This window comes from Asparagus officinalis, chromosome 3, assembly GCF_001876935.1.
Source record: "Asparagus officinalis chromosome 3, Aspof.V1, whole genome shotgun sequence".
Classification (NCBI taxonomy): domain Eukaryota; kingdom Viridiplantae; phylum Streptophyta; class Magnoliopsida; order Asparagales; family Asparagaceae; genus Asparagus; species Asparagus officinalis.
Genome location: NC_033796.1, coordinates 69600811 through 69626602, shown reverse-complemented (window position 1 = coordinate 69626602; position 25792 = coordinate 69600811).

Genomic DNA, 25792 nt, shown 5'->3' with positions numbered 1-25792 from the left:
ATGTTGATGGCTCTGAAGACTTTTTATCACCACTTTCCTTATTATGTCAACACTCCAATTTTATGTGCCCTCTTTTATCATAATTATAACATTTGATATTCTTTTTACTTCTTGATTTTGATCTACCATGAGTATGACTCCCACTAGAGCCACGTTCCCTTGATCTTCCTCTCGTCACCAATAAGGCCCCCGCTTGTTGCGAACTTGCCTGCCTATTTTCCTTGTTCTTGTGCTAATTTTCTTACTCCAGAATAGTGGGTGTAACTTTGTTGAACTCTAGATTGTCTGTGAGGACATTGTTTGTTAGGTTGATGATGAGCCGATCATACAAGTCAGGTAGATTCTGAAGTAGAAGTTTTGCACATTCATTCACACCGATTGTATGCCCCAACGTTGTGAGTTGAGAGAATATTTTGTTTAGGGTGTTGATATGGTTGGTCATTGATATAGATTCTGTCATCCTCAGAGTGTAAAGTATTATTTTTAAGAAGATTTTAATGTGTAGGGATTTTTTTCCATATAGCTTTGTTATAGTATCCTTGATCTCCTTTGTTGTCTTCTTCTCCTCTATGCTTGACAGCACCCCATCTGCTAATGCTAGATGGAGAATTATAATAGCATTTTCGTCTATCTCGTTCCACTTATTATCATTTGTGATGTCATTTGCTTGTACCGATGGCCGCTAGACAATTATCTTTTCTCAAGATAACCTTTATCTTCAACTTCCACAGTGAAAAATTACTCCCGTTAAATTTCTCGATCTCGAACTTTGCCGTCATTGCTTCTACCACGAACAGTAACTATTTACTATTTCACTTAAACAATAACTGTATTTATGAACAGTAACAATGTAAAACCCCGTATTTTTTTGGTTATGTATATATGTGAATTATTGTGATAAATAGCTTGAGGTCATAGATGTAAAACCCCGTATTTTTTTGGTTATGTATATATGTGAATTATTGTGATAAATAGCTTGAGGTCATAGATGTACATGATAACAAGTTATTTGAGATGATATGAGTGTATGTATATAGAGTTTTGTGCGTTGGTTTTACAAATGAGCAAAACATGCACGAAATAAGAAAACTGCCGGATTAGTCGACTGATTAGTCGACTGATGAGATGACTCGACCGATCAGTCGACTGACGAGCTGTTTTCTAGTTTTTTCAGGTTTCGGATCTGTTTTGATGGGTTTGGGTTTTGGGTCGGGTCTAGCTGTTCATATATGATCTCCCCTACCCGAAATCACCTCCTCTCATCATCAGATCTGAGAAACCCTAGCCCCCTCTCTCCTCTCACAAACCTTAGGTTCGTTCTTGGTGATTTTGGGGCGTTTCAAAGGATTTTCAGCGGATTTTGAACATTGCAGCAAAGGGGAATCATCCTCTTGCAGATCCAAGAGTGTTGTAACACCCCAGAGGCGAGTAACATCTCGCCCAACTCCGTCCCTTTTATTTTACATGAAATTATTAAGTTTTAATGAGTTTTTATTGAGCCTAAAACGTATTTTTAGTACAAAGAATAAATCTTTATAGTATATGATGCGAGATATTGAGCTTTTTAGTTTATAAAAAGATCATCAATATTTTATTAAAGAGATCTAGATCTGAAAACGTTTGACAAGAGTTAATTCATGATTTATTGATTTCAAAACGTGTCAAACATGTTTTTATATGTTTAAGGTTTTTGATAAATGTTTACATGCAGATCTTTCATTTTAGTTTAGTACATATATGTTAAAATCAGTATCTTTATGCTTGGGATTTATGATGATGATTTTAGATAAATTTTATTGCAATAATCAAAACCTGCACAACAGGTTCTGCGTCAGTTCGGTCGACTGATCAGTCGACCGATGGGCTAGATTTTTTCAGCTATCAGTCGACCGATCAGTCGACTGACGGGCTAATTTTGATTTTTGTTAGTTCCCCAGTCGACCGATCAGTCGACTTACGAACTGATGTGGTTCTGGTTGATCTCCTCAGTCGACCAATGAGTCGACTAATGGCATCAGTCGACACAAGAGATGACTGATGGCACCAGTCGTCACATAAGTCGATTGATGAGGTGTTTTATAGATTCTTGATCTGTTTGAGTTGCTTTTCAGGGTCGCCTCTATTATCTGACACTAGTTTACAATGTTAGTGATTTATCTGTACATGTGAGTTAACTTTTGATACAAGTACCGATCCGCACACCGAGGCACGTGTGACATGAGTCTATGTGTATTTTGTGTGTATATATATCATCGACACTTACACTTTGCAACATTTATATTTAGTCCTCGTGTTGGACACTCATTCCTTTCAGTCTTCGTATTGGACATTCATTTCATTCAGTTCATGCATTGGACATTGGTTATATTCAGTCCATGCGCTGGACATTGGTCATATTTAGTCCATGCGTTGGACATTGGTTATATTTAGTCCATGCGTTGGACACTCGTTACTTTCAGTCCATGTGTTGGACGTTTACTTCATGCAGTCCATATGTTGGACATTTAATCTATATAGTCTATGTGTTGGACACTTAAACGTTTTCGGACATGACACTCATGTGAGTTCGACATGACACTATATTTGGAAGTAGAGATGGGTTTTGTATTCTTTTAATTTGTTTGTTTCTGTATTAGATTCCGGGTTTGGTATTTAGGATTTACAATTTGAGATACAAGGTATATACATGAGGGTTTCCTTGTTTGGATTATTTCGCTCGACGTACCTATGCTCGTGTTGTAGTTTCCTAAATACTAAAACCCTTCATTTTCTAGGATCGATGATGTTATTTTATTATGTATTAACTGTATTTTCATATACAACGAGCCCTATCCATTGGAGTTGATTGTGATGTTGCTCGCTAGCGCTTTGACGCTCGTTGTCCCTCCCCCTTTCAGGTAACGAGTCAGGAGCTGGAGAGTCGCAGGTTGATGGTGATGCATTATAGTGATCAGCTGTCTAGTTTAGTTACATTTTATTTTGGTGCTCCACCGTAGATGTATTGTTTAGACTTGAGAGTATTTATTCTAGTGTTGTAAAGGCTGTGTGCCTTATTTCATATTATCAAACATTGTATATTTGATACTTGTTGAGATCTCTAGATTTGTTTAACTCAGACATGGACCTTTGTATTTCCGTTTACTGGATGATGAAGTATTGTTTTGATTTCTATCATTTCAACATTTATCTTTTGTATTATATTTTACTTGCTTGTACCTACACCTGTTGTTGACTCTACTAGAGAGATAGTAATTGTGATGGTGAAACATGTTATTGCACGGTGTGGTGCATGGCAGGTTTGACATTCCTGGATTCACCTCGAACTGCAGCCTTGTGTGAACCCAGGGGCGTTACAAATAAGATCCGTGAATAGTATTGTACTTGTGAATAGTGTCATATTTTTGAACAGTACAGTACTCGTGAATAGTACTATAACCTTCTTAGGGCAAATGATAATATAACTTATTTTCTGATGTGGAAGATCCTTTGGTGGTAGCCACAGAGCATACGATAAGTAGATACACGTACCTTAAGCTAGGCTCTGATACCACTTATTGGGACAAACTCGGATCCAATAAAGCAGGGTCTTAGCGAATAGTAGAATGAAAGTAATGAAAAGAACACACATATTTATATGGAAAACCCCCTAAATAATTTAGTGTAAAAACCACATGAAATGATAGAAGAATCCACTATGAGAAAAAACTTTAGAGTTACAATCTATCTTTACAAGAAGAAACTCTCTCTATTTTTCTCTCTTGCTCTTCTATATGTGGAGTTGTTTCTGGGATGGATTTTTCCTGAAGAGTTTTGAGCTTATTTATAACAGTTGGGAAAATATTATTCCTAATTTTATAATATTTTTACTGTGTCAATCTTTCGATGCTTTTCATTTTCGGTACATTATTAGAGTGGTGGAGCCCATTCACTTTTTCTCTTCAACAATTTCGGCTAACACGTTACACGTACCACACTGAATGGGGCAAACGTGGATTAGGAGGTCTAGAATCCGTAGAGTTTGCATTGAGGTAGCTTGCAACATGATTATTTAGAGTTTGAATTAATTTATGTATTTTTTCCATTTTAATTGGCACAAATAAATAAGAAGTGCAAGATGGTTAGTAATTAACCATCACAATTCTTCTTCTATTATTTTAGTCGCGACTTATGTCAAGGCAACTATCAAATGTAATGAGACAGTGGGAAATTATAACCAATTTTGACCCAAGTACTCAAGATGGGAGAAGTACTTCTTGAATAAGATGATAGTTGTATTAGTAATTCTTTTGTTTTCTTAAATATTATTGTTTATGAATTTTGGTTTAGAATGAAGGATGATGAACTGATTTCTTGTTTATTAATTATTATAGTCAAAGTTTGGATCATATTTATATTGGATTTCAAGTTTGTGGATTTTGGTTTGCTATTTGTTAATTTGAAGAATCAGTTTTGGTTCGTGTATCCTATACTTTTTCCTTAAAATAAAAATCGTGGTGGTTTCTGTTAGTCTAAGTGTGTAGACCCGAAGCTGCAATCGAAAAGACGAAGAAAACAGTCAGAAGACTGTGCGGTCGACCGCAGTGGCAGATCCGGTCGACCGCAGTGGCAGATCCGGTCGACCGCGTGCACTGCAGGAGACTGAGAAGAAGTTTTCGCTCTGGTCGGTCGACCGACGTGGCCGCTGCGGTCGACCGCAAATGTGCACAGGACCCTGTAAACAAATTTTTCTCTGGCCGGTCGACCGGCCTTGGCACGGCGGTCGACCGCGAATCGTCCAGACAGTTTCCGGATCTGTTTAGGAATCTGTTTCAACCAGGATTCTATATATACCCCAAACGATTTTAGGGTTTGTAAGACATCAAAAAGAGAGCTTTTTGGCTGCAAAGAGAGAGAGAATCTCAGAGAGATTTACCCCTTGTTTGAGAGCTTGTATTTTCTTCTTCAATTAATAAAGAGATTGTGTGGTGTGGCTCCCGAGGACGTAGGCACGTTGCCGAACCTCGTTAAACCTGTGTGTTCGTCTCTTTTACTGTTTTTATAAGGTTAGATCTTTATTTGTGGTTTATTCCTACTTTCCTACTTTCAACACAAGGTCCGGAAGGGCAAGGGTTCAATTGATTATTTTGAACCCCCCCCAACAACTGGTATCAGAGCTTCGTTCAGCAATTTGTGTGAAAGCCATGGCAGAGGAAAGCAAATCAAAGATTGAGAAGTTCGACGGATCGGATTTCGCCTACTGGAAGTCGCAGATGGAGGACTATCTGTACCAGAAGGACTTGTATCGCCCGCTTCTGGGCAAGGAAAAGGGAAAGAAGACGACGGAGTCAGATGGTGATTGGGAGGTACTGGATAGGAAGGCTCTAGGGCAAATCCGGTTGTTGCTCACCAAATCAGTAGCCCACAATATTCTGAAGGAGAAGACGACGGTGGGGCTTATGGAAGCGCTCGCGAAGATGTACGAGCAACCGTCGGCAGCAAACAAGGTGCATCTAGTCAAAACTCTTTTCAACCTCAAGATGGCAGAAGGACGGTCCTTCACGATGCACCTCAGCGAGTTCAACACGATTGTTGATCAACTTATCTCCGTGGACATCACGTTCGATGACGAAGTGCAGGCCCTTCTACTACTATCGCAGTTGCCGGATAGTTGGGCAGGTTGTGTGACGGCAATCAGCAATTCGGCGGGGAAAGAGAAGTTGAAGCTGAATGAGGTTGTTAGCATGATTCTATCCGAGGAGGTTAGAAGAAAATCGTCCGAATCAGAAGGTTCAGGTTCAGCCCTAAGTTTCGAGCAGAGAGGCAGAAGCCAGAAGAAAGGGAACCAGAACAGGAATCGGTCGAAATCAGTGAAGAAGAGGCCGAACTCGAAGGTTAGGTCTATCAAAGGGAAGTGTTGGAACTGCGGCCAGGAGGGCCATATGTCTTCGGTCTGTAAAGCACCAAAGAAGGATGCGGGTGAGCAGGAGGCTCATATCGTGCAGGATGCCTTGATCCTTGCTATGGATAGCGATTCTGATTCTTGGGTCATCGACTCAGGAGCTTCTTTCCACGCCACTGCAAATAGGAAACTACTTCAGAACTATGTAGCAGGGGACTTTGGTAAAGTATACTTGGGGGATAATGAACCTTGCAATATTGTTGGAAAGGGCGACGTTCAGATACAGATAAAGGGCTCTAAGTGGAACTTGAAGAACGTGAGACACGTGCCGCCAGCCAGTGTGTCTTCTTTTGGCGGTTCGAGATACTACGTCACCTTCATCGACGATCACTCGAGGAAGGTGTGGGTTTACTTCATGAAGCACAAGTCAGAGGTGTTCGAGATCTTCAAGAAGTGGAAGGCCATGGTCGAGAACGAGACAGATCTGAAGGTGAAGTGCTTGAGATCAGATAATGGTGGAGAATAAGAGCTGGAGGAGTTCAAGAGGTTCTGTGCTACGAATGGGATTCGTTTAGAGAGGACTACTCCAGGGATGCCGCAGCAGAATGGCATTGCAGAGAGGATGAACAGGACCTTGACAGAGCGTGCGCGGAGCATGCGATTACATGCAGGTCTGCCTAAGACATTTTGGGCGGATGCGGTGCATATGGCAGCATACCTTATTAATCACGGGCCATCAGTTCCATTAGATTTTGGGATTCCAGAGGAGGTTTGGAGTGGAAAGAAGATAAATCTCTCACACTTGCGGGTATTTGGTTGCGTGGCTTATGTTCATATCAGTGACCATGTCAGGGACAAGCTAGAAGCTAAGTCACAGAAGTGCACATTCATTGGATACGGCATTGATGAGTTCGGGTATCGCCTTTGGGATGAGAAGAACAAGAAGATCATCAGAAGCAGGGACGTGATATTCAATGAGGAGGTGATGTACAAGAACACCAAGGATAGCCAAAGCAGTGGGAGCAGCACTACGGATACAGGTGGATCCGAGTACATGGATTTGGAGGAACTTCCAGATGGGGGCGACGATGTCAGTTCTGACCGTAGAACGGAGGAGACTACAGGTGCAGAAGCTACTACCCAGGGCGTGGAGCCTAGGAGGTCATCTAGGGTACCCAAACCAAATCCCAAATACCTCTCGTCACTTGATTATCTACTCTTAACAGATAGCGGAGAGCCGGAGTGTTATGAAGAGGCAGTGCAAGTGAGTGAATCTCAGCAGTGGGAGCATGCGATGCAGGAGGAGATGGATTCTCTACTCACTAATGAGACATGGGAGTTAGCCCAGCTACCTGCGCAGAAGAAAGCCTTGCACAATAAATGGGTCTACCGGGTCAAGCAGGAGAGTGATGGAAGCAAGAGATTCAAGGCCAGATTAGTAGTGAAAGGGTTTCAACAGCGGGAAGGAGTGGACTACACGGAGATATTTTCCCCTGTTGTGAAACTCACAACCATCAGAGTGGTGTTGAGTTTGGTAGCTGCAGAAGACCTCTTCCTTGAGCAGTTAGATGTGAAGACTGCCTTTCTTCATGGTGACTTGGATGAAGAAATCTACATGAAGCAGCCTGTTGGCTTCATTGAAGAAGGAAAGGAAGAGATGGTGTGCAAGCTCAAGAAGAGCTTATATGGTTTGAAACAGGCTCCGAGACAGTGGTATAAGAAGTTTGATAACTTCATGCAGAACAATGGCTACAGAAGATGCAATTCGGATCATTGCTGTTATTTCAAAAGGTTCGAGTCCAGCTTCATTATTTTGTTATTATATGTTGATGACATGTTGGTAGCAGGACCGTGTTTAGAAGAGATAAACAGTTTGAAGAGGCAGCTAGCAAAGGAATTTGCAATGAAGGATCTGGGTGCAGCGAAGCAGATTCTAGGGATGCGAATCAGTAGGGATGAAGCTGAAGGGACATTGAGTTTGAGCCAAGCTGAATACATTGAGAAGGTACTTCAGAGGTTCAACATGCAGAATGCTAAAGTTGTTAGCACACCCCTTGGAAGTCAGTTCAAGTTATCTGAGGAGCAATCGCCTAAGACAGATGCAGATAGAGAGCATATGAGCAGGGTGCCATATTCTTCAGCCATTGGGAGTCTCATGTACGCGATGGTTTGCACGAGGCCGGACATCGCCCATGCAGTGGGAGTTGTGAGCAGATTTGCAAGCAATCCAGGAAAGCAGCATTGGGAGGCCGTAAAGTGGATAATGCGGTACTTGAGGGGAACAACGAACAAGCCACTATGTTTCAGGAGGAAGGAGTTGGTACTGCAGGGATACGTGGATGCGGACTTCGCCGGTGATCATGATACGAGGCGAAGCACCACGGGGTATGTTTATACCTTAGCGTCGACAGCAGTGAGCTGGGTCTCACGTCTGCAGAAGATTGTGACTTTGTCTACAACCGAGGCTGAGTATGTCGCGGTGACTGAAGCAAGCAAGGAGATGATCTGGTTGAACGGGTGCTTGGAAGAGTTGGATCTGAAGCAAGGGAGAGGAGTTCTTTATTGTGATAGCCAGAGCGCTATACATCTTGCCAAGAATCCAGTATATCATGCCAGAACGAAGCACATCGACGTTAAATACCATTTTATACGCTCGCTGATCGAGGACGGAAAGTTGCACTTAATGAAGATTTTGGGGAGTCAAAATCCGGCGGACATGTTGACGAAGGCAGTCACCATTGAGAAACTGGAGTTGTGCGCAACTTCAGTTGGCCTTCACGAGTAGAAGACGAAGGCGGAGCCACACTACGAGGATCGGCGCGATCGTCGGGATGTTGATTGAAGAAAGAATTTTTTTCAGAGGAAAAGATACATGCGAAGAAGGGGAGAGTTCGGGTGAGCTCGATGATGGCGCTTTGGTCTCCAAGTGGGAGATTGTTAGTCTAAGTGTGTAGACCCGAAGCTGCAATCAAAAAGACGAAGAAAACAGTCAGAAGACTGTGCGGTCGACCGCAGTGGCAGATCCGGTCGACCGCGTGCACTGCAGGAAACTGAGAAGTTTCTGTCGCTCTGGCCGGTCGACCGGCGTGGCCGCTGCGGTCGACCGCAAATGTGCACAGGACCCTGTAAACAGATTTTTCTCTGGCCGGTCGACCGGCCTTGGCACGGCGGGCGACCGCGAATCGTCCAGACAGTTTCCTGATCTGTTTAGGAATCTGTTTCAACCAGGATTCTATATATACCCCAAACGATTTTAGGGTTTGTAAGACATCAAAAAGAGAGCTTTTTGGCTGCAAAGAAAGAGAGAATCTCAGAGAGATTAACCCCTTGTTTGAGAGCTTGTATTTTCTTCTTCAATTAATAGAAAGATTGTGTGGTGTGGCTCCCGAGGACGTAGGCACGTTGCCGAACCTCGTTAAATCTGTGTGTTCGTCTCTTTTACTGTTTTTACAAGATTAGATCTTTATTTGTGGTTTATTCCTACTTTCCTATTTTCAACACAAGGTCCGGAAGGGCAAGGGTTCGATTGATTGTTTCGAATCCCCAACAGTTTCGGAAGAATATATGATACTTGTCTGTTTCTTTCTTTTTGGCGTTTGGACCAATTATGTTTTAGTGTTTTGTTTTTCATTATCCTTTAATTCAATTTGTTGTTGTAGCGTTCTAATTGTAATAAGTGATTTTTTAATATCGTTAGCTTATTCAAAATACAAAAAAAAAAAATGCCAGTACTAATGAATGATATATGTAACCTTTTTCCAGTGGAAAAGTGCATGGATTGCATTATCTTCATTTACGTAAAGATGTCATACAATAATTGTATTGATAAAATGTCGCTCATGATATGAGATATATCCAGTTGTACAAGAGATCCCTTTTTTATATCTTCTAAATCAAAAAAATAAATGCAAAATAATAAGAGTCATAACTATTTAGTAACAAAATATATAATATAAAATAAATACATACATGTGCAACACACGTGTGCTATACTAGTTTATAGAAATACTCTTCTATTTCATTTGGTTCATTTTTATTATCACAATTGGCATTTTTCTTTTTCTTTTCGACAATAGCTAATGTAAAAGAGCAGACTAGCATACTGTGTCGCTCCTTATGATTTTGGTTGTTGTGAGAGCAAAGTCATATACATCTATATTACTATATTCAGATCATTAACATACCAAGATCATAGTAATTTACAGTTATCATGTGAGAAACATAAATGGGTCATACAGTCCTCATTTATTTGCATATGACATTACTAATAGTTACATTACCTACTATGTACACAACAAGATATTAGGACCGGAACATGAATCACGATTATGGGGACTAAATACGATAGGAATTGGTTACGCTGATGTACGGGCATTAGCTAAGCGTACGTGTCGTATCATAGTAGATTGAGAAGGTATGTTTTCAAATGAAGGCACATAGAGTGCCCTTATCGTATATGGTCCATTTCATGGGGTAAGAAATGCTGGGTTTTTTTTTTCACACAAGAAGAAAAAACTTCTAGTTTAATCTAGTGTTGATAGTTTATTGCACTTGATTTAATGGGCTTTGCTAAACTGATTGTTGTTTGTTTTGAGAGGAAGGATGGAATCGCCGGGGATAAATTTAATAAACATATGTTAATCCTCTATGGATATTTAATAAGACTACGTATCCCCTCAGAATATCTCACATGCGAACGGGACGTCTAAGCTGCACATGGGATTAATGTTGGAATTAAGTAAAAGATTTAAGTTTCTTATTTAATGCAAATGTTTTTTTGAGGGGTGTATTTGCATAATACCTATTTCCTTCCTTATCTTCTTCTCAACTTTACGTTTTCTAAAGAAAAAAAATCCCGATGTTTCCTCCGCTCTCTCCTTTCTTTTTCCGAGCGTTTAAAAAAAATCCCGATGATTCCTCCGCTCTCTCCTTCATTTTCTCCGAGCGTTACTCCTTCCCTTTCTCCAACCGTTACTTCCTTGATGGCAGCGGTTATCTCAACGGGACAATCAAGATTGCTACAAAAGTGGATCTCGATGAAGGATGAAAAAACACAAGGAAAAGTGAACAGCCTCTAATCTCTCTCTCTCTCTCTCTCTCTCTCTCTCTCATTCTCTATAATTTGATTTCTAATTTTATTTTGGGGTTCTTACCTCTAGGCGTGGTCGTATCGAATCACTTCTGGGAAGGCGGCGACTAATCTATATTCATTTTCTTAGTTTATTTGTTAGACTAGTACCTGCTGCAACTATACTATATAGTGTCCTTTTAAGTTAAAAAATCTTTATTCACAACATTGCATAACCAACAAAGCAATTTTATATCTGAATTTTTAATAGTGTCAGTGTGCATATACTTCATATTTATCCATTCTTGATAGCATATCATTGTGAGTTTTAATTGTTCTTCAATTTTGTGAACCATTATCATATTGTTCTAAGTCTGTATCTCACAAACAATTCTTTTGTCAAATCTTTGAATTACCAAGACTAGCAAATTAATTTTAGTCTTCATGGCTAATGTTGATCTATCTAAGTCTGTCAAACCTGAGAAGTTTACCGGTTTGAACTACAAACGGTGGGCTAATCAGATGAGATATTGGCTTACAACTTTATGACTTATTTCTGCTATTGACTCTGACTTTTCTTTATCAACACCTACGCCCTCTTCATCATCACAAGCTGAACCTACATCCATTCCTACCACATCATCTAAAGTTTCCAAATCTCCTGAGGAAATAAACTTTCATTGCTACAACCGAATCCTTAGTGCTCTTTCAGACAAATTGTATGATATTTATTATGAGTATAAGGATGCAAAAGATTTGTGGGTAGCACTAGAGTCTGAATATGGTTTAGATGATGCCGGTATAGAATGTTTCTCCCCTCCTCCTTTAATAAGTTTGTTATAGTAGATAGTAAACCCATCAATGATCAGCTCCATGAATTTCAAGACTACATCTGATACCTTCAGTCAAAAGGAAATAATTTCTCTGAAGAATATAAGGTATCTAGTCTTATTGATAAACTTCCTCCTTCTTGGTTTGACTTTGCTAAAGATCTCCATCATCTACAAGGTGACTTGACTCTTGTACAAGTGTAAAACTCCGAAAATTTGAATATAGTGTGATAAATAATTATAAATATGTTATATAGTGAAAATAATATATTTTGATATTTGAGTATGATAGGAATTGATTTGAGATCAATTCAATGTATATTTGTGAATATATGAGTGTAAATACACAAAACATGCACATAGGCAAATAGTGAGAATCTGAGAATTTTGACCAGTTGAGAGTTTTTATATTTTGTACACTGATTCAGTTAGAATATGAAAAAGTGTATAAGACCAAAGTTGTAGGTCTCTTCAATAGATTTCCAACGAATCTTAGATCACCTCATTCTGAGATCGTATGAGAAAGTTACAATCTTTTTACCGAACCCCAGTCTGAGTATGGCCTAGAAACCTGCGCAGTCGACCGCCGTGGTCGCTGCGGTCGACCGCGCAGCGAACCTGGTTCTGCCAGTTCAGTTTCGGGTCAGGTTTTGTTTATACCAAACCCGGTTGTTACCCCACTTATATATACTCGTTTTGAAGCTCTCAGAACCCTCTTTCAAACCCTAATAGCCTCAGCCCCCCTTCTCTCTCTCCTCTCAAACCCTAGCTCGGATTTTGGCGTTTTTAGGGCGTTTCGAAGGATTTCGGTGGGGTTTCGCGATTCAGATTGAAGGAGGATCTTTTTTGGGTGTTCATCAACCCCCCTCAGGCGAGTGACATCGCCCCAGCCCTTCACCCACGTTTTATGGGTTTTCTAATGATTTTTAATAAGTTTCTTGAGCCTAAATCATTATTTTATGTAGATAGATGGATCTTTATGATATGAGATGTAAGAATCGAGTATTTTAGTTTTCAAATGCTCACCAACGATTTTGGTTAAAGAGATCTGATCTGAAAATGGTTTTAAAAGAGTAAATTTCTGTTTTTATTGAATAAATAATATTTAAACCATGTTTATATATGTTTAGGGATCTTGGTGATGATTTTGTTTACATGCTAGAAGTTATTATATGATGATTCATATGTATTAGAATGTGTAATATATTGTTTGGAAGCATGGGTGTATTGTTTGGATCGATTTCGAAGCAGAACAGAAACCTGGGAAAAGCCCCTGTTCGTTTCGCGGTCGACCGCGCGTGACGCGGCGGTCGACCGCAGGGCGTTCTGTCGAGCAGGATGCCTCTGCCCTATGCGCGGTCGACCGGAGTGGTCTCTGCGGTCGACCGCAGCTTTGTTTGTGCATATATTCGTGTTGGTTGTGCATTTTATACGTCCGAGGGGTCGCCTCGATTATCTGACACTACATTGCAATGATAGTGACTTGTCTATTCATGTGAGTTGACACTTTTGACACAAGTTTAGACCCGTACATCGAGACACGTGCGAGTTTAGGATATGTATATCTTTCCACATATACCTTTGACAATTGCACCTCTTTACTTATAGTCCATTTGTTGGACATTCACTTTACTCAGTCCTCGTGTTGGACTATAATCCATTGAAGTCCTCGTGTTGGACTATAATCCACTAAAGTCCTCGTGTTGGACTATAATCCATCTCAGTCCTCGCGTTGGACATACATTGGTTAGATTTAGTCCATGCGTTGGACATTGGTTATATTCAGTCCATACGTTGGACATTGGTGAGATTTAGTCCATGCGTTGGACATTGGTTATATTCAGTCCATACGTTGGACATTGGTGAGATTTAGTCCATGCGTTGGACATTGGTTATATTCAGTCCATACGTTGGACATTGGTGAGATTTAGTCCATGCGTTGGACATTGGTTATATTCAGTCCATGCGTTGGACATTGGTTAGATTTAGTCCATGCGTTGGACATTGGTTATATTCAGTCCATGCGTTGGACATTGGTTAGATTTAGTCCATGCGTTGGACATTGGTTATATTCAGTCCATGCATTGGACATTGGTTAGATTTAGTCCATGCGTTGGACATTGGTTATATTCAGTCCATACGTTGGACATTGGTGAGATTTAGTCCATGCGTTGGACATTGGTTATATTCAGTCCATACGTTGGACATTGGTGAGATTTAGTCCATGCGTTGGACATTGGTTATATTCAGTCCATGCGTTAGACACTCGTTACTTTCAGTCCATGAGTTGGACGTTTAATTTATATAGTCTATGTTTTGGACACTTAATCATTTTCGGACATGACACTCATGTGAGTTTGCATGACACTTGTGGTGGCCTTGTCATGATTTCATTTATCGGTAGAGACGGGTTTGTATTTGTTTTATTTATTGTTTCTTGAATTAGACCTCAGGTTTAGTATTTAGGGATTTACAAATTTGAGATACAAGGTATATACATGAGGGTTTCCTTGTTTGGATTATTTCGCTCGACGTACCTACGCTCGTGTTGTAAATTCCTAAATACCAAAACCCATTGTTGTTAGGACAAATGATTTTATATTATTATGTATTAACTGTATTTTCATACACAACAAGCCCTATCCCTTGGGGTTGGTTGTGATGTTGCTCGCTAGCGCTTTGACGCTCGTTGTCCCTCCCCCTTTCAGGTAACGAGCCAGGAGCCCGAAGAGTCGCAGGATGGGGACGACCCTTACTAGTTTCTATTTATCCTCTTATTAGATGTATTTTATTTTGTACTCCACTTGAGACATTTTTAGACTTAAGAGGTTTATGTTCTAGAGTTGTAAAGGCTGTGTGCCTTATTTCCTGTATCAGATATTATGTACTTTGAGACATGTTGAGATCTCCAGATCATTGTTATTCATTTCAGACTTTGACTATGTATTCCAGTTTATTTGGTTGAGGAGATGTGTTAATTTGATGTTCTATCATTTCATTAAGTATTTGTTGTAGAACCTTTTACTTGCTTTGTACCTACACCTATTGTTGATTCCTCTAGAGAGATAGTAATTGTGATGGTGAAACATGTTATTGCACGGTGTGGTGCATGACAGGTTTGACATCTCTGGTTTCACCTCGGACTGCAGCCTTGTGTGAACCCAGGGGCGTCACACCAATACACTTCTTCCAATTGTTATTAACTTCTAGGACTTCATACCAACGGGACCTGGTTGTAACCCACCAATGCCTAGAATAATCCTCAACTGTGGAAACCAAATACCGATTACCTCCTAATGATACCTTCTTGGAAGGCCCCCAAATACCTGACTGAACACCACCTAAAAGACGCCTTGATCGATGGATAGAAGTGCCAAACTCCACATCGGTCTTCTTGCTCATACAAATATGCTCAAAGGATTTCAATCTGCAGGTCAAAGCACTCCTCAAAAAACCATGCACGGCATAATCAATTAAATAACTCAGCCTCAATAAATGCCACAGTCTAGCTAAATCCAAAGAAGTCGTCAGCTCTCTATCAAACACCGTGCTCCAATCAAATAATACAAATTATTCCTCCTGATGCTCTTTATCACAATCATGGACCCCAATGTGACCTTCAAACGTGAATCGACCAAGGTCACCCTATAGCCTGCTGCCTCCAAAACTTTAAGTAAAATGATGTTCTTCTTCAACTAAGGAATGAATTGTAGGTGTCAAAAATTACCTATATGTCCCCGAATACGGCTCGAAACAGAGAAAAGACGACGAACGTTGATATCTGAGTCTAAGAGGATTATCTGACGCCAACGCGAGTAGGAAACGAAGTGGCGAACCGAGTGGTCTGCACGCTCGTCAAATCAGCTCGCACGAGTCGGTCAACACGCGTGTCTCAATCAGTTCGTGCGCGTTCGTTAACACGCGCTCGTCAATCAGCTCGTGCGCGTAGGATAACACGCGCACGTCAATCAGCTCGCGCACGTCGATCAAAACGCGCGCATCAATCAGTTCATGCGCATCGATCAACATGCGCACGTCAACCAACATGCGTCGATCAACACGCACACATCAATTAGTTCATGCGCATCGATCAACATGTGCACGTCAACCAACGCGCGTTCGACGGTCAGTCCTACAACGAAACGTACAATTCAACAAGACGATCAATTATGTAAAACAGTGAAGAATACAAGTCCCGAAAAAATCGGAAAACACCAAAGGACTCAGCGAAAATGTCAAAACCCTGCGTCCGCGTAGGTCGGACCGAACCGACCCGCGCCCCCCGCGGGTCAGCGGTGTGTTTCGTGTAGTTTTGACCCGAAAACACGTTATGGCGGTTTCGACGGGTTTTCACGAGATCTTCTCAGTTCCAGAGGTTCCTAACTACCTAAATCCTATCTCTAAACATGGTTAATCCGTTATTGACTGAAGATAAGGCCAAATCACTCATTCTTATCCAAAAACCCCCAACCGAAGCCTATGAGTACAAGCTAAGGGGCTCATTTCACAGAGGCGATTTATTATCAAAACGAGGAGATGCTGTCGAATTCCAGAGCCAAGAGTCACGAATTTCAGCGAGGGTTAGCGAGATTCCGGCGAACTCCAGCATAAAGAAGGAGCTATTCGAAGGATCTGAAGTTCGTACGTCCGTTCCTTGAGATTAGGCTTTGTCTTAATCTCGAGAAGAGCCCTGAAATCGCTTTGTCGATTCCAGGACTTCAAGCAAATACCCCCTTGGTGAGGTAGAAGCTCTGCCCAATTTTCTGCAACCGGATCTGATTCGAGGTCGTCCACGGATTAACCCCGACACCGGCAAAGAACCCACGCAAGCAAGAGCCGATAAACGGATCTTGCGTTTATTTTCAAGAAAGTTGTAATCTTTTATTCTTTTGTTATTTGAATTCATTTGTAACGCTTAAAGTTTAATGAAATCAATGACTAAGGTGACTTTCGACGAAAACACCCCCTACACACACACACATTATTACTGAAGCAGCACGCCACTTTGTGAATGGGTGTATACATGCATTCGTGTCCATACCCATGAGTCACTCTTTCTTTCTGGTGAATTTCTTGAGCCAATCACTAAAAGAGACTTGTACTAAACCCACAAGAACTTTCAAAGTTTTTGCAATAAACCCTCAATAACTTCTGAAATTGCACTAAACTCCTAATAACTATTAGGCTTTTAGAAAATCTCCAATACATTTCTGCATCTTGCATATAAACACTGTAATAGCGTTAGTGCACATTTTTCATTAACAACAGATTGAGATCCTAAATATCGACTGATGACGTCATTGGGGTTATCTGTAAAACGTGAAAATTTCTGGGGGATTTTCTACAATTCAATAGCTATTGGTGGTTTAGTGTGATTTTAAGAGTTATGGGGGTTTACTGCAAAATGTTGAAAATTCGTAGAGGAATACCGTAATTTACCCTTTAGAAAAATCATGACTGCACCTAATTATATTAGTACAATCTTCCATCAGGGGAAAAAAGTACGATCTTCATTCATTAAACTCCTTTCTATATATTTTAAATCGAACAGAATCATAATCATCAGATTAGCAACTTCAAAGATCTTTTCGCACTAGAGCAACACACAAAACATCTTGTTTTTGAGCATGTGGATTTAAAACATACTATTTATGTACTAGTTTAGTCAAAAACATCACTTTTTTTCATAAACATGATTAATAACAAGTACAAAAAAAAGAAAAGAAACTGGAGCAGCTTTTAGTCCCAAAAAACGAAAACATCCCACAAGAAAGGAACCCTAAAGAGAGAGGTGTATGAACTCGAGCATTTCAGTGGTGAAAATTGACTCTCTAAAGGTTGTCTCTTTGGTGGACTCTCCTTCTCCTTTTGCTTCCTTGGCTTCTATTACAGATGAATTTCGCGCTGGTCTGACTATTAATGACTGCTCTAAAGTTTCTTATGTAAGGCGCACTGGTAATGGCGTTATTCACTCCGTAGCTAAGTCGGTTGACTGTTTTTCCTCTTATTTTTTGTCTATTCTGTCCCTTTATTTTTAAGACAGAATGTCATTGAGGACTTGACTGGTTAAGTTACTCTACCTGCTTAAAAAAAAAGGCGACCGCCAAAAATAATGGAGCCCAAAGTTTGTAGGCTTATTAAGGAGAGGAAAATGTCCAAGATCTAGTAGTACCAAAGAGTTAAAGGGATCCAGCTAAAAAAAGGGGCACTTTTGAGATGTCATTCAATCACTTTTATGATATATATATATCCCTATTGGATTCTAGTCGTTCTTTGTGTCTAGGCTGACTGTTAAAAGTTCATATACTTTCTGGGTTGATAGTCACATTCAAAGTTGAATCCTATGAGATGTACTAGTTGCATTACTGTAGACATTTTTAAATCTTAATAATCTAGGTCTATCTTCTATATTAGTTTTATATATCACACTTGGAACGCAATGGGAAAATTAATGAAATGGAAAATTCAGTCAAAATGCTTTCACACATGGAAAAATTCAAAAAAGAAAAAAGGGAAAAATGTGTCCAACCCCAAAATGAGAAAGTTCATGTGACCCGCCCCCTTGTATTTTGACCCATGTGATTCAGTCCAAAAAGTACCAATTAATATTTCAAGACCCCTCCACGTCAGCAGTATAAAAAAGAGATTGTATTTTGAAATAAACCCGAAATTACCCCTCCACTTATCTTCCCCAGACGTCTGGTCCACAAAATACATGGAAAGTCACGCCCATTAATGCGATCTGATGGAAAAAAATAAAGGAAAATTTCCCGCCCTTTTTTGAACTCTATTATGAGCAATAACTCATGTTAGTTCTAAGTTATTTAATGTTAGTTCTAAGTTATTTAATGTTAGTTCTATGCAAATTTAAGTTGTTCATCGACCACCAGAGTTTGAAGTATCTTTTCTCCCAGAAGGAACTCAACCAGAGACAGCGACGGTGGATTGAGTTTATTGAGGACTATGAATTCTAAAATGTACAAGGACTTAAAGAGACACTTTTGGTGGAGTGATAGGCGTAGGAAGATTTCAGAGTATATAACTAAGTGTCGTACCTATTAGCAAGTGAAGGTGGAACATCAAAGACCGGTAAGAACACTTCAATCTTTTCCCATTTCGAAATAGAAGTGGACGGACCTTTTCATGAATCTTATTGTAGGGTTGCCGAAGTCGAAGAAAGAAAATGATTCTGGTTGGATGATAATGGATATACTAGTGAAGCCAGCATATTTCATTCCAGTAAGGACTACTTATATAGCCGAGGCATATATGAGGATATTTATTTGGTAGATAGTTCGACTTCATAGAGTTCCAAGTACGATGGTATCGGATCGAGGTTCAGTGTTCATTCCGCATTTTTGAAAGGATTTCCAGGATTCATTTGGCAACAGATTTATCTTACAGTAGTGTATTCTACCCACAGACGGATGGTAAGATGGAAAGAGTAAATCAGATGTTGGAGGACATGTTGCGAGCTTGTGTTATTTACTTCCAAGGCAACTGGAAGGATCATATTCCACTGATAGAGTTCTCTTATAACAACAGTTATCAAGCGATAATTGGTGTGGCCCCGTATGAAGCATCGTACGGGAGGCCTTGCAGATCGCTTATATATTGGGTAGAGCAGGAGGATATTTTAATGCTTGGGCCAGAGCGTATGAGATAGATTACTGAGAAAGTAACATAAATCAGAGAACAGGTTCTAACTGCTCAGAGTCAGTAAAAGAGCTATGCAGATAAGAAATGAGGACATTTGGAGATTCAGATTTGAAGAGTTAGTTGTGCTGAAAGTATCATCTATGAAAGACGTTCAGCGATTCGGAAGGCGGAGAAAGCTTGAACTGAGATATATTGGACCGTTTCGGATTTTGGAGCTTATTGGGGCTGTTTCATATGGATTAGACTTTCCAGCATCGATGTCTAGTGTACATAAAGTGTTTCATGTTTCAATGTTCATGAAACAATTACATGATGAAGAGCAGCAGTGAGTGTTGAACGCATCGGAGATTTAGCTTCAGGATGATTTGACTACGATTGAAATCTCAGCTTATATACTTGCTAGAGAAGACAAGAAATTTAGTATATTTTTTTTCCCTTGGTGAAAATTCAGTGGAACCGGAAAGGAGTTGAGGAGGTTTCTTGGGAGCGCGATGAGGACATGCGTCGCGACTACCCACTCCTGTTTGAACAGGTAAATTAATTTTTATGATATGTGTTTTATATTATGTTTACATCTTGGGTTATATTTACATTTAACACTAGAATGTGAATATTTCTACTTAATTCTTAATCTTTTTGGAACACATGGTATATATATGGGGGGTTCCTTGTTTGGATTTTTCACCCGATGTACTAGTTCCACTAGATTAGGGTTCGAGCGAGAATATTACCATTTTAGATCGTTAGGAATAAATATTTCTATATGTTCATCTAGAAGTTCATATTGCGAGATGCGTATGATTTCCGAATTTCGAGGACGAAATTCTTTTAAGGGGGGAAGAATGTAAAACCCCGAAAATTTGAATATAGTGTGATAAATAATTATAAATATGTTATATAGTGAAAATAATGTATTTTGATATTTGAGTATGATAAGAATTGATTTGAAATCAATTCAATGTATATTTGTGAATATATGAGTGTAAATACACAAAACATGCACATAGGCAAATAGTGAGAATCTGAGAATTTTGACCAGTTGAGAGTTTCTATATTTTGCACACTGATTCAGTTAGAATATGAAAACGTGTATAAGACCAAAGTTGTATCATTCCGAGATCGTATGAGAACGTTACAATCTTTTTACCGAACCCCAATCTGAGTATGGCCCAGAACCCTGCGCAGTCGACCGCCGTGGTCGCTGCGGTCGACCGCGCAGCGAACCTGGTTCTGCCAGTTCAGTTTCGGGTCAGGTTTTGTTTATACCAAACCCGGTTGTTACCCCACTTATATATACTCGTTTTGAAGCTCTCAGAACCCTCTTTCAAACCCAAATAGCCTCAGCCCCCCTTCTCTTTCTCCTCTCAAACCCTAGCTCGGATTTTGGCGTTTTTAGGGCGTTTCGAAGGATTTCGGTGGGGTTTCGCGATTCAGATTGAAGGAGGATCGTTTTTGGGTGTTCATCAACCCCCCTCAGGCGAGTGACATCGCCCCAGCCCTTCACCCACGTTTTATGGGTTTTCTAATGATTTTTAATAAGTTTCTTGAGCCGTTGGACATTGGTTATATTCAGTCCATGCGTTGGACATTGGTTAGATTTAGTCCATGCGTTGGACATTTGTTAGATTCAGTCCATGCGTTGGACACTCGTTACTTTCAGTCCATGAGTTGGACGTTTAATTTATATAGTCTATGTTTTGGACACTTAATCATTTTCGGACATGACACTCGTGTGAGTTTGCATGACACTTGTGGTGGCCTTGTCATGATTTCATTTATCGGTAGAGACGGGGTTGTATTTGTTTTATTTATTGTTTCTTGTATTAGACCTCAGGTTTAGTATTTAGGGATTTACAATTTGAGATACAAGGTATATACATGAGGGTTTCCTTGTTTGGATTATTTCGCTCGACGTACCTACGCTCGTGTTGTAAATTCCTAAATACCAAAACCCATTGTTGTTAGGACAAATGATTTTATATTATTATGTATTAATTGTATTTTCTGTATACAACGAGCCCTTTCCCTTGGGGTTGGTTGTGATGTTGCTCGCTAGCGCTTTGACGCTCGTTGTCCCTCCTCCTTTCAGGTAACGAGCCAGGAGCCCGGAGAGTTGCAGGTTGAAGGCGACACGCTTTAGTGTTCAACTGACTATTTTTAGATATGTTTTATTTTGGAGCTCCACAGTAGACTTTGTTTAGATGTTTGAGGACTTTATTCTAGATGTTGTAAAGGCTGTGTGCCTTATTTCCTTTACTCAGACTTATTGTATTTGAGATTTGATAAGAACTCCAGTTTATTCATTTCAGTTATTGACTTTGTATTTCTATATGTTGGATGATGAAATATCATTTTGATCTCTTTCATTTCATCAGTATCTCTTGCATTATCTTTTACTTGCTTTTGTACCTACACCTGTTGTTGACTCTACTAGAGAGATGTTAATTGTGATGGTGAAACATGTTATTGCACGGTGTGGTGCATGGCAGGTTTGACATTCTTGTTTTCACTGAGGACTGCAGCCTCGTGTGAACCCAGGGGCGTCACAACAAGCCCTCAAAGGTATAAGGATAGAGGACCAACATAGGCAAAACTCTAAACCAAAAAATGAAAAGGAAGCAAAAGTAAACCTAGTGGAAGAAAAACCCAAGAACTTTAGAAACCCAAATCACAAACCCAAGAGAAAGAAATTTAAGAAGAAGAATCATTCCCATTGTCCTAACCAACATCCCAATCTCACTAGAAACCACAAACCTTTTAGCCAAAAGTCTGAGACTAAATTTTGCTATGTATGTGGGAGAACCAATCATCTTTCGACTTAGTGTTTCTATCGAAAGAAAGCTCCTATCAAGACTCCTGTAGGCGTAAATGGTGGAGAAGCAAGTCATAGGGTTAACATGGTAGAAAATAACCCATACTCCTTTAGGTTGGCTTCTTCTTCTTCTTATGTAGTAAATTTTACCACATTTTCTGATGACTGGTGGTTGGATTCTGGAGCAAATATTCATATTTCTTCTAATTGCTCTTGGTTTTCAACTTATCAGGAATCAAGTGTAGGGAGTGTAATTCTAGCAGATGACTCGACTAGACAAGTAATGGGAAGTGGACGTGTGGATCTAAAGATGACTTCCTGAAAGATTTTGACTCTTCACAATGTCCTACATGTATCATTACTTAGAAGAAATCTGATTAGTGAATTTGTTTTATTGAAAGTTAGATTTAGAATTATTAAAGAGTCAAATAAGTTTGTAATTACCAAGAATGATATTTTCATTGATAAAGGTTTTGTTTGTGATGATCATTTTAAGTTGAATGTAATAAGACCTTTTGATAATAAAAGTTCTTCTTCCATAATCTTAAATGTTGAATCTTGTGACAAATGACATGGAAGGTTAGGACACATAAACTATGGAACCATTAGAAAAATAACATCTTTGAACTTGATATCCAAAGCCAGGATAGATCCACCTTCTAAGTGTGAGATTTGTGTTCAAGCTAAAACCTTTAGAAAACCTTTCCACTCTATTCATAGAGATCCCGAGCCTCTAGTGTTGGCCTCCTTGTTTTGATGATGATTTACAAACAATTTACTACTAATGTTGTTTGTCTAGTATTTGTGTATTCCTATGTATTGTAGACAAACAACGTAGTTGGAGGTTGGATGGATTAAGCCTACACGATCATATCAAGAGGAGGTTGGTGGAATTGTGGAGTGAAGCAATGTACAATTGAAGTTAAAGATCAAGTTCAAGCTTCATCCGCAACGTGTACCAAGTCAAGCTTAATTGAAGATCAAAATTGCTTGGGTAATGTAGTTTAGGATTTATATTATGTGTGTTAAGTACTATAAGCTCAATTATCTATACACACACATTTTATTGGTTTCCTTGTATATATATGTAGTCACATATATATACAACACAAGTTTTAGTTTTCATGTTTATAAATATGAAATTACATGTTTCATATTGTGATTTGGTTTATCTACTTAGATATGAAACAAATATATTTTCATATACATACTCATAGGTTTCATTTTCTATTGTATTTGTGAAAATATTGTATTCTTAGTTTGTAGACTTTAATATCAGTTTATACATGTTTTACTAAGTCTATAAAAACATTTCACAAAGTTTCAAAAGTTGGTTTATGTCAAAACATCAAAATTCAAGTATCTCATATTTTCATGTTTTGGACTAGTTTGTAAAATGATGATATTTTTCATTTGGGAAGTCCTTTTTGATAACCAGTCATTGTAGCATGTTTATTATCATGTCTACAATCATTCCCCAAAGTTTTACATTTTTTGGAATTTATTTGATATTTTTAAACAGGGTTTTAAAATCAGCTCTAAAACCAAATTTTTGTAGAATGTCAGTTTTCGGTCGACCGGTACGGTCGACCGGTCAATTGACCATTCGTCAGTATTTTTCCAGAGAGTCGTCGGTCGACCGGTCCGGTCGACCGAGAGCTCAAATCGGTCGACCGACAGAATTTCCGGTCGACCGACGATGGTCCAGAACGTCTTCTTCGTGTTTTTGCTCTCATCGATCGACCGACGGAATTTTCGGTCGACCGACAATATAGCCGTTGTCTTTTAACGGCTCCACTTTGAGCTTATTGTATTTGCATACATAGTATATTAGGGTTGTGAGAGATTGTAACATTGAGTTGTGCTTAATTGAGTTCTCATCTATTGTAGAGAACAAATTTATATTTGTTACATTGTGAGTGTTGTAAGGTTTTCGGGGAGCTAGAAAACCGGGAGTGTGTTGTGAAGTTTTTGGTGAACTAGAAAACCGATTGTGAGGAGTGACGTTGATCGGTGAGCGTTGAAAACCGATACTGTGAGGTGTAAACGTTATTCGGGTGAGCGTAGAAAACCCGGTTGTGATAGTGGATTTCTCCCCGGGAGTGGGGAGCGGAGACGTAGGACGGAAGGTCCGAACTCCGTGATCATATTGCTTGTTTGAGTGTGCTTTGGCGTTCATTCATATTTATGTTCATATCTTATATCGCCATTGTAATTAGCTCATTATCTATATCATCCACTATCTTGTTTACATTGTTTACCCTTGTGTTCATATATCCTTGCATATATAAGACGTAGGACGGAAGGTCCGAACTCCGTGATCATATAGTGTGTTTGAGTGTGCTTTGGCGTTCATTTATATTTATGTTCATATCTTATATCGCCATTGTCCATAGCTCATTATTTATATGATCCACTATTTGGTTCATTTTGTTTACCCTTGTGTTGTTTATATATCCTTGCATATATCTCATAGTATATCTCTTTGCTAGGATATTTACCTTTGTTCATATTGCTTATTCTTGGTTGTAACATATTGAATATCTCTCTTACAAGAATAATTTGTTAATTAATTTTAATTGGCATTTAATCGGATTAGATTAGCATAAGACCCTAATCACCCCCCCTCTAGGGTTTAACATCTAGAACACATACATAGTGATGTTTGTGATTCAAATAGGATTCTTACTAGGGGTGGAAGAAGATACTTTGTAACCTTCATAGATGATCATTCAAAGTATTGTTATACTTACCTTCTCAAAACTAAAGATGAAGTCTTAGAAAAGTTTAAGATATATAAAGCAGAAGTTGAGAATCAAATTGAGAACAAAATCAACGGATCGGGGGGGGGGGGGGTATACCTCAAATAACATGACCGAATATTACCAAGAACATGGTATTATTCATGAGGTGACTGCTCTCTACACACATAAATCTAATGGGGTTGCTGAAAGGAAGAATATAACTCTCATGGTATGGTAAATTGTATGCTTCTCAGCTCAGGAGCACCTAAAAACCTATGGGGTGAAGCACTCCTGTCTGCTTGCTACATTCTTAATAGGGTACCTCACAAAATATCTGATATCACTCCCTATGAACTTTGGAAGGGTAGAACACCTAGAATAGATTATATTAAGGTTTGGGGATGTCTAGCTAAGGTAGGGATACCTGAACCTAAGAAGAGAAAAATTAGTTCCAAAACTATAGATGCTGCATTTATAGGATATGCATTGAATAGCAACGTGAACTGATTTTAAGTAGTCAACTCAGATATTAGTGATATAACCAGCGACACTATCATTGAGGCTCGAGATGCTATATATTTTGAAGATATATTTCATTTTAAGACTAGGATTCCTAGTGAGCTCTCTTCTAGCACACTTCCTTCTTCTAGGTTTGCCTCATCTTCCAGTACTCCACAATTGATAGAAGTAGAACCCAGAAGAAGCAAGAGAGGAAGAATTGAAAAGAACTTCAGAGAAGAGTTCTTTACCTTTTTGGTTGAAGGTGATCCAAACACCTACCAAGAAGCCATGTATTCTTTT